Consider the following 8,562-nt stretch of genomic DNA (forward strand, 5'->3'; position numbering starts at 1 on the left):
CTGTGGTCATGGCTCTGCCTGCCTGCATGTGCTGGGGATGCCTACAGTTTGTGAGTTCTGGCCTGTTCTTTCTGGACTGGATCTAAATCAGCTGGGCACCCACTGGCTCAGCCCCCATGAAGGCTTGCATGCCCTGTTGCATACACCCAAGTCTGCCTGAGATCTCATGCCATCCCTAGCCCACAAGCCCCATGCTCTGTGACTATAGTGATGCCCCAAGCAAGCTCTCCAACCAGCATCATCAGTTGCTTTACACAACTGTCCCCAAAGACCATGAGCTCCTGGATCCCAGCCAACTGCAAGAGGGCTGGAGGAGCTAAGTTCAGGCCCTCGCCTTCTGCCTCGCTTTACCAAATGGCTGGTTTTATTGTGATAGGCACCAGCGTGTCCCAAATCCAGTACAGGTTAGAGCCCTGGTAAGCATCTACCTCTGGGATCCTCAGGGATCCGTGCTGCCCCTCCCCACACACTGCTGCCTCGTGGCTCCAGGGCCTTCATTTCTCCATCAGGAACATGAGGAAGTCCCAGTGCGGGATCTCAGCATCTCCACAATGAGTTAGATCAAGTTGGAAGAAAGAGAGGATATCTTTCCCGTACTTTCTGTTCTAGTTCCCAGAAACAGACTCAGCAGTTGATCTCTCTGGAAAAGAAAAAAAGAAAAAAGCTCTCGCTTTATATCCCAGGCTTAGAAATCATGGCCCTGTGGGGTCTACCTCCCCATATTCTCGGTGGCGCAGGTTCTTCTAACTTTCTGCTCTTTTCCCTTCCGGAAAATAGGCTTAGCTTATCCCAGCCACATATAGTCTCAGTTCTGGCCTACCATATAGTGTAGACAATGCGTGTCAGAGGAGCTTATAAATGATGAACAGCTGTGGCTAGAGCAAGAAGGTGACCGGGAGGGAGGGATAGGATACAGATAGGTCAAGAAAGAGACAGTGAATCCAAATTCCTAACAGATGCTTATTTTTTCCTCAAAGTTAAGCTGTTTCTCATCTTTACGTATAATTGTTGATTTATTTATTTATTTTCAGGAAAGTTTTAAAGTGGCAAATGTGAACTGAAACCCAGGCTCGATTTGATGTTTCAGTGACAGATGAGATACTTTTTTTCTTTCCTGGGTTTTGCAGTATAAAAGCCCATTTTCAATAGAATATCTTGATGATAAAATATCTGATGGAATAAAAAACTACAATGTATTGGAGTGCCAGCACCTTTTTCGATAAGTTGAGTATTTCCCTGGAGATAAGTACTTCCCTAATGATGATGTCTCTTCCCTCTCAAGAACATTTAATTTTATAGAATTAGAGAAAGAAAATTATCTGAACATCATCAATGCATCAGTTCACATTTACACAGTGCATTCTCTGGGTCGTCAAATGCTAAGTTGTGGAAGGACAGCAAAGAAGAAAACAGACAGATGATCTTTGTCTCCATGAAGCTTATCCTCATGGTTCACCAGTCTTTTACTAGCTGTGAGTTCAGGATAACGGAATCTGACCTGCTACCAACTCATTAGTATCTGCACGATCTTTATTCGTCCTTTGGCTTCACCAAGAGTCAATTTTCTCATCTATAACATGGGGATAACAGCACCTGCCCCATCTTTCTTAACATATTATCATGAAGCTCAAATAAAACCACAAATAGGAAATTGCTTAGTGAACTCTAGAGTTCTCTGAGAAGACAAGGGAATAGTAATAGCAACAAGAGGGAGCGACAGAACCTGAGTTTGTTAATCACAATCATGACAAAATTATTCTTTGAGCCAACTCTGAAAAGGTATTTCTTGCTTGGACAATACATTGTTTTTTACTTCAGTAGATGTGAGCTTCTTGAGTAGCCCTTTATACACATTGAGAAAAATTTCTTTGCTTGCAGCCAAAGGGTGTCACCTCTAAAGAGATATGAAACCAAAACTGTCAATCAAATAACAGTTAAAAATTAAACTGCTGTGTAGCATTCAATAGTTACTAAGCACTTTCACTTATTTACCTCATTTAGTCTTATTTAATTCTGATCTTAATGTGTTTGGATTGGCCATTGTGTTACTGTGTAGTGTCTTTGAAATGAATGTTTAAAAATGCAAAATGCAAAAAACTTGCCCTATTACTTTCTGATATTGTCTTGAAAGTAAAATCTCCAATGAGCTTTCAAGAATTTGCACATCCAGCACGGCCATTTGAAAAGTTGCCTGTTTGAGGCACTGTTCTTTCCTGGTGCATTTCCCCAGAACACGTGATGCTTACTCGGGGGCTATATATCATTGCTGATGAAGACAGAAGGGTCCTGCCTCTAATGTAAAAGGCATCAGCATGACTCAGGACCTTCTGGCAGGCCACCAGGAAGCTCTCAGTTACTTGATCCCCTGCCAGGTGATGAGGGCTGAGGTCTCCTCTGTGGACGCTAGTATAGGGAAATGGACCAGCAGAAGAGACTATTACCATTATTTCTTCCAAATGAAAGTGGGAGAAACCGACTATCAGGCTGTACAGTACTGACTCGATAAAGATGTTTGCTGTAAAGAAGTGTGGGAAAAAATAAACATAATTCTGTATTACACTCTTCTTAGATTTTGACTTTAAGATAACCCAAACGCATAATCATTTCTGCTCTGATGTTTTATCTCTAGTTTATTTTGCTTCTATAAGATGTCTTTTTAAACTATGCCTTAAAAATGTTTTGGTGAAAACCGAAGATGTGTGTGTGTGTGTGTATTTCAAAATTGCTTTTATTCTATATTAAATCTAAAATCTTTCGCTCAAAAGGCAATGTTTTGTTATCCAAGTAAGTGATAACTCTGTGAAATTTTGTCTTAATTTCTGCATGATAAACCAAGGCCCTTAAGGGTAGAAAGTGGTCCATATCCAACACTCAGTATGGTAGTTCCACATATTGAGATATTCAAAAGTTGCTTGTTGAACAGCATATCATGTCGCAATAATGACTAAGTGCTTTCAAAAACAGTAGCTTAATTTTGGATTGCATTTATGAAAATCATTGATGAGGAAGATTACTTTGAGGTGTGGGAAACTTTTGAAACTGCTTTAGGTTATCTGAAAAACGTGGAGTTCTAAGGAGTAATGTTAGAATTTTGAATAAGTCTAAATTCAGAATCCACTTGTTGAGTCTCAGGTTCCTCTATCAAACAGAAAAAGGAGGACTCCAAGTCAGAGGCTGAGGCTGCAGGGAGCTGAGATGGTGCCAGTGAACTCCAGCCTGGGCGATAGAGCAAGACTCTGTCTAAAATATATTTATACACAAATATATACATGTGTGTTTATATATATATACACGTATCTACGTATATATAAAAACATATATATACACACACACATATATGCACATATATACACATATATAGGTATATATACACACATAAATATATATATACACACACACATAAACTTTATATAAACTCAAAGTTGATCGGAAACCAAGCATTCAACTGAGTACATTAGGTTGTCAGTGTGGAAAGCTGCAAACCCAGCAGCTTTACCCAAGAAGAGGAACCCAAGGCTCAGCAAAGTTAGACAATTGCCCAAGATGACAGAACTACTTGGGAGGAAGTTAGGGGGAAAAGGGGTCAATCATTCATATGTCCTGAGGGACCTTATCATAGGCTCCGGGACTGACCATTGCTGCATTAGAAATCTGAACAATTCAATGTCCTCCTAAGTATCCTCTAGGTCATTAAGTTAATTGGAACTTCGATAGTATTTTCATATTTTCCAATAATCCTTTCCCCATAGCAATATTTCTTCATAATGCAACATGTTGCCCACATTCTGGCTATTGATCTTACCCACGTTACTGAAGCTCTCTTCTCTTTAGCTCCAACATGTGTGAAACGAACAAAACAATCCCTCCTTTGCTACAGCAGTCCCTTGGCACTCAGCAATGTTCCACTGGCCCATCTGGACACATGATAGGGTTGACTGTACTTCCCACTACCCTAGAGTGAGGCAGTGACTGTGTTACTAATGGATGGATCCAACATGAGCACATTGACACGTTTCACTTCAAGGCGGCAACAACTAAGAGTCTGCACAATTTGCTGATTCTCTTTCCACTGCCACAGTGATGGGCAACGTTCCAGGGGAGGGACCCTCTGTCAGCCGCATCCCTAGGAGGAAATGACATGGAGCAGCGCTGACTCGAACGGACATAGAGATGAGCAAAAAAACAAACAAACAAACAAAACAAAAACAGAGAAAAGCATCACTGCTATTTTAAGTCACGAAGTACCAGAGGTTGATTTTTAAATCACAGCGTAACCTAGTCTGTCTGAAGTGATGCACTTTTGGTATTCTGACTTTTAAAATAACATGTGCCAAAGAAAGGAACAACAGATGCTGGGGCCTCCCTGAGGGTTGAGGGTGAGAAGAGTGAAAGGAACAGAAAATAATAACTATGGGCTATAGGCTTAGTACCTGGGTGATGAAATAATCTGTATAACACACCCCATGACATGAGTTTATCTGTGTAACAAACTTGCACATATGCCGCTGTAACTAAAATAATCTCATTTTTAAAAAAATAAAAATAATGTGTGCAATGTGGCCTAGTCACCGCTTTGCCTCCAATAAGCCCTCAACCCAATAGTATCAACTAGTTTGCTGGCCAGTGAAAACAACTTTTTATTTTTTAAATGAGAAGTTACGAATTTTTTGAAACAAACAGGATGTTTAAAATTTGAAAAATGTGAAAACCAATGGAGACAACTCTCATGAGTAATATGCCTGGCTAAGCAGAATCCTGTGTCTTACATTCAAACTGCTCCTAGAAGGGACAAAACAGATTTTTTCATGTCTGAATTCCATCAGATGTGGTGGGTGAGTTAAGTCATCACACTAAATAGTTCCTACAACAAGTAATAGCACTCACTGTTCATAGCTGAATTGCACACAAGAAGGAAATGCAGTTTTTGGACCAATAGCACATCCTCCCCCTATACATATGCACACCCTACATAAATACTTATAATGAAAGAGTGTCTAGGTCTTTGTCCTGCCCAAGCATTTTAAAGCCTGTCATTTCACTTGGTCAAAAATAATAGAGAAGCGTAAAATACTTTAGTAAAATGCTTTTAACCTATTGTGGAGCAACTGTCCCGCTTAAGAAGCTCCTGAAAACTAGGGATCCCCTCTCCAAAAAATCACTTAAAACCCCAAATACACATTGTGTACATAGTCGCTGGAAACTTAGTGACTCATTGCAGCCCTTAATAGATCCTCGGTCAAGAATATTGGCACTAACATTTTAGGATATTTTCACTTTTACTAAGGGTCTAGAGCATAATGGGAGATTTCATAGCTCACTGACCAATATTTATTAAACAATTCATTGACCCAAAGCATTTGAATAGGCAAAGAACATTTTCAGGGAACTGTCAAACACATATTCCTTCTTATGTAATGCGTGTGGGAGAAGCTCTGCCAATCCTGCTCTTTTATCCATAGCTCCTGAAGGGAATGAGAAGTTCTTTCCATTCCCCAGGATCTGAAAATTCCATACAAACAATAACTTTGGAATCCTCACAGGCAAAAGAATCATAACAATTAAGGAAAGGAGGCTGAGACAAAAAGTAGTGTGAAGTGGTGGTGAGGGGAGTGGAGACAGTGTCTGAAAATAGGAATCTCCACAGAACTGCTGCATCATTCAGTGTCAGAAGATGCATAGAATTGTTGTCATATTTTCAGATTTTTTTTCTCTTCTTGGCCTAAAACTAAGTATTAACCGGCTTTGAATGGGCATTGCAGGTACCAGTGCTTCAGTGATTAAGGACCAGAATGAATTACCCATCTTTGATCTAAAACAACAGACCTCACAAAGATACTGCCTAATTGTCTGGGTTGGGGAGGGAAAGAGGATCTGCAAGTCCCTTCAGCAAGTGAGATTGTCTTCACTGTCCATTTTGTAAGTTTGTAGACGTAGACTACAGGAATGAAGATATCTTCCTCATTACTGAATTTTATAACCTGGATTTCTCAGGAATCTGTATGGACCTGAATTCACTTCTCAAACCAGAAACAGATAGCAGAATTAACTTTAAGACAGAAGCTTAAATTTCCAGTAATACAGATAACAGACTTAACATTTTTGTAGAAAGTGCCCAACTGTATCTGTGTGTTATATCTCCACGCTGTAAATGAGCTGTGGCTCTGAGTCAGACCGGTTCTGCGTGCTATCGGCCTCCACGGTACACGTACAACACACCATCAGAAGATAAAGGTTCATTGATCTTTTGCAGCACACAAGTTTGAAACCACTACAAGAGTTTTGATGAAGATAGTAAAAATCCACATGGAGAAGACTTAGCCCAACACTCACGTATCTGTGATACTTTCAAAGGAGAAGATATTGCTCTTTCTTTTATTTACCCGTATGACTTTGCTTATAGCCATTGCTTGTCAGTGTGTGTGTGTTTACAGTATGTTACACCATTTTCACATTTACACACACACACGCGTACATGTATATAAATGAGGCATCACCAAATCGTGATAAATTAAAAAATTCTGTATATATCATAAATACATTATATACTGTATTTTCCTACTTTTAAAATTTATAGTACATCTTGGAGAGCTTTCATAACATATAGACTACACTGTCATTTTAGACAAAAGATAGCAAATGCTGGTGAGAATGTGAAGGAAAAAGAACTCTTATACACTGTTGGTGGGAATCAAACTAGTACAGCCGCAATGGAGAACAGTGTGGAGGCGCCTAAAAAACTATACCTAGCACCACGGTATGATGCAGCCATCCCACTGCTGGGCAATTATCCAAAAGAAATGAAATCAGCATATCAAAGAGATAGATCTCTGCACCCCCATGTGTATTGCAGCGCTATTCACAATAGCCAACATGTGGAATCAACCTAGATGTCTAACAGCAGAGGAATGGATAAAGAAATATGTGTGTATACACAGTGGAATGCTATTCACCCAGGAAAAAGAATGGAATCTTGTCATTTGCGGCAACATGGATGGAACTGGAGGACACGAAGTTCAATAGGTGAGAAAATTAAACACGGCATGTTCTCACTCGCCAGAGGAACCAAAGAAAGTTGATCTCATAGAAGTAAAAAGCAGAACCGAGGATACTAGAGGCTGGGAAGGGTGGAGGAAAAGAGGGATAGAGAGAGATTTGTTAAAGAAGACAAAATTACAGCTAGATAGGAGGAATAAGTGGAGTAACAAGTGCTAGTGTCACCTAGCACTGTGGGATGAATATAACTAACTATAATATCTAGTTTCAAACAGTTAACTAGTCTGCAGCTAGCTAGGATGATAGCTAATGTTCCCAACACAGAGAAACAATAAATATTTATGGTGATGGGGATGGTAATTCCCCTGATCTGATCACTATATGTTATATGTATCAAAACATCACTAGGTACCTCATAAATGTGTACAATTATTGTACGTCAATTTAAGACATAAAGTAAAAAAGAAGAAAATAAGCTGTCTTTAAAAAATTAACCATATAAAGCATGAGCATTGTAATTTTTTAATCAAACAGTATAAAAGGGAAAAAAATGAAAAGTCTCTCCCTCTGCTCTCAAATCTCTAGTCTCTCAGTCTCTTTTCCCAGAGGCAGACATTATTAACGTTGTTCAATAGAAAAAATAGAAAAAAATAGAATGGAAGAAAAAGTGAAGAGAGAAGGCGGAAGATGACTGCAGATTATTTGCTAACCCTCCACGCATAAGTGCAGTCTATTTCTTTATCTCTTGAATCTGGGCTGACCCTGAAACTGCTTTAAACAACAGAATATGGCAGAAGCACAACAGTCCCTTTCTGGGCTGAGGCTTTCGGGGGACAAGCTGCTTCCTTTTCTTGGAAATCAGATGCCATGTAAGACAGACTGACGTGCTGTGGGAATAGTACCCACCATGCTGCACACCAAATACGTGTTTACGAATGGCTGGATTCTCTAGACCATTGTCAATAGAGTGTTCTATGCACTCTAATTTGGTTTATGTATTTTTAACTCTGACTAGTTTAAAAGTATCTTTTTGCTGCTTTGACAGTTTTGTATATGAGTGTGTGTGTGTTTTTCTCTCTGACCATAAACTTCTTTTACTCTGCATGTTGTTAATCTTTTTATTGAATTATAATGCTTTTACACAATAAAAATTAATTTGTTTTATGCTATGAATATTTATATAATCAAACTTCTCTAACTTTCTGTTATGGTCATAATTACCATGACTTTTCCACTATAATATTAGCTCTTTTATATATTTTGCTTTAGCTGTATTTTCATTTCTTGCATTCAGTATTTAAGAGAGCTCTAATTTGTATTGCTGTCACAAGTAATGTTGATATCTAGTTTTATTCTTTTTCAAGTTGCTATCTTCTCATAACTATTTAAATGCAGATCTTATATGCTAACTTCTCATGTCTATTTGGATTTTTTTTTCTTTTTTTTATTCGTGCACAAATTCATGGCTGTTATTTATTTTCAATTTGTTAATTTTCTTATGTGAAATAACAAAGGTATTTAACACCTGGAGATGTCAGCAATACATTTGAGTTTAAAATTTCACTAAAA

Source organism: Papio anubis, chromosome 15 (assembly GCF_008728515.1).
Source record: "Papio anubis isolate 15944 chromosome 15, Panubis1.0, whole genome shotgun sequence".
NCBI classification, from domain to species: domain Eukaryota; kingdom Metazoa; phylum Chordata; class Mammalia; order Primates; family Cercopithecidae; genus Papio; species Papio anubis.